Source organism: Camelus bactrianus, chromosome 35 (genome assembly GCF_048773025.1).
Source record: "Camelus bactrianus isolate YW-2024 breed Bactrian camel chromosome 35, ASM4877302v1, whole genome shotgun sequence".
In the NCBI taxonomy this organism is placed as follows: Eukaryota; Metazoa; Chordata; class Mammalia; order Artiodactyla; family Camelidae; genus Camelus; species Camelus bactrianus.
Window position 1 is genome coordinate 3,594,988 of NC_133573.1, and position 2,556 is coordinate 3,597,543.

Here is a 2,556-nt window from a genome sequence, read left to right on the forward strand (position 1 = left end):
GGATCCGGACCTGGTGGACGTCCAGGCTCTGCCAATGGTAGAGGCGGCCCCAAGGGGGTATCACCAGCACCGACTCCTCCACTTTCAGCAGGGTCTTCAGGAGGAAGGCGATGTGGATACAGACGCTCCTACGGAGGCTGAAGCCCTCTGGAGGGTTGACGTCACACAGAAGTTACCTGGCAGGGAGCAAAGGAGAGCGGGTCTTCAGGGCCAGGCCTCTGCACAGGAATCCCGGCTTAGATAGAACAGATACATTGGGAATCCCTGCACAGCACATGGCCTAGACTCAAGACACGCTCACCAGCTTCTGGTTTGTATACTGGAGGCACTGCCCACCCGTCTCCATGTGGCCAATTACTTCGAGTCCGGGAGCACATGCAGAAGACATCTTGGCATCTGTCTAACAACGCTAAGCACCTGACTAGTACATGAGCACCCGTTCTCCAGGGGCTCTCAAGCTTCTTGGCCTACAGACCCCTGTACACTCTTAATTACTGAGGACTCCGAAAGGCTGCTGTTTATGTGGGTTAAATCTATCAATAGTTCCTGTGTTAGAACTTAAATAAGAACTTTAAAAAATGCTTATGAATTCACTTAAAAATAATAACAACCTACTACATGTAACCATTAATACTCTTAAGCAAAAAATAAGTATATTTTTCTAAACAAAAATCATTAATGAGAAGAATAGCAGTGATTTTAATTTCTGCAAATCTCTTTTGGACTGGTGAGAGCTGAATTCTATCTGCCTCTACATTCCCTGTTTTGTGATATCACAGACCAGGTTTTCCCTGGAAATCCCCACAGGAAACTCGGGAGTGCAAGAGTGTGCAAAAGGCAGGTGACATACCGGCGTTTCTACGAAAATAGTCTTGCATCTCAGGGGCCTCAGACACACTTTGATAACTGCTGCCCTACCCTAGGCGAGACTCTCCTACACAAGAGCCAGGCAAGGGTCCTGGCTTCTTTAATGAGTTACCGCAGCCACACTCCTCCCTTCTCTGTGTTAATGTTTCCCACAACCTCCATTACCGCAGATGAGGATGTAATCCTCAACTGGGGCCTCTAATCCCAGAAGACTGCCAACTTTGAGAGGGAAGGCCCATCTACCATCCCTACACCCCGCACAGTCTATTTTGAGTCAAGCCCTAGATAACTGCTAATCGGCACTGACCCTTGTCTTATTCCTGAGATTTACCGAAGGAGCCAACATCTGGATGGAACTGAAATTTCCCTGCAGATAAACAAGGCTGATAAACCACCCCATTCCAACATCTGATTCTGGGGCTCTTCAAAACCCGGATAAGGCCCCGCTTCATAAAAGACAGGTCCTCCACCTGCCCTTCCTGGGGGTTCCGGGAGGCCGCGGCCAAGCAGGGCTACCCGGACTCGCGGTCCCAGCCCCAGTGCCCGAGGGGGAGGAAAGCCCGAGGCTGTACCCCAGCCCTGTCCTCCCCGCCCCAACCCGCTCCCCGGCACCACAGCGCCTCCCCGGCAGCCACACCAACCCGGATCCCACCCCTGTCGATGTCCACTGGCCCCGCCAACGGCGCGGCCGTACGTTTACCGTCTGTGGGACGCCGCCCCAGACAGGATGTCGGCCGCCGACTGACCAGGCCAGAACTAGTCGCCCGGCCGAGCAAGCCTCCAGCCCCAGCAGCAAGCACCGCCATGGTCCCGGGCAGCTGCACACTTCCGGAGCCCGCTGCCCGCCCCAGAAGCGCACACCGGCCCGCCCAGAGCGCGGCGCATGTAGCCATGGCAACGCCGCGGGGCCCTCCCCTAGCGCTTGCGTCTGTGTCCTCCCGAGGCTAGACGTGAGAGGGCAGAAATTACGGAGCCAATGTGAGTCAGGGCTCGGCCAGGACGGGGGCTGGGGGGAGGCTTATGGGGCAGCTGGGCGGGGCCGGGGCGGGCGGTGCCGAGCAGACCTCCTCACCTGCAGATGGCGCCGGCCGGAGGCTGGGGCGGTGCTGCCACCAGTGGGCGGGGTGGCGGGGCGGCGGGGTAGCGGGGCAGGGGCACCCTCACCTTTCCGTGTGTGTGGCTCAGCCTGGGATCCGCGGCCTCCCCTTGCACCGGACGTGGACCCAGGCTACCTTTGTGCAAGATAGAGGACTGAGCCAAGGCACAAACGGCTGGCCAGTTAGGGCACCTGAAGTGCAGATCTGCCAGACCCGCTGCCGGCCTTGAATTCACTCTGCTGGGCAGTTTCCAAGGAGACGGGATCTGTTCCAAGAGGGGAGATAGGGCAGGGGTGCCAGATGCCCGATTAGGTGCGGTCTTACAGACGAGCCACGGTGAGAGGGTTTAGAGAAGCCCGTGTTGGTGGGGCTAGGAACTTGGGATATGGGGTGGGGATGGTGTGTGCCATGCTCTGTGGTCTCCCCAAGAACTCTCACCCCCAAGCAAGGGACCCTGTTCCCTCCACCATTCACTGCATCCCCTGCCTTCCCCAGCACCACTGCCCCTGACCCCGGAGTGTCCCATGACCTCTCCCCACACCGGGCACTGTCCCTGTTACAGGTACTGAGGTCCTGGTGGCTCCAGCCCGAG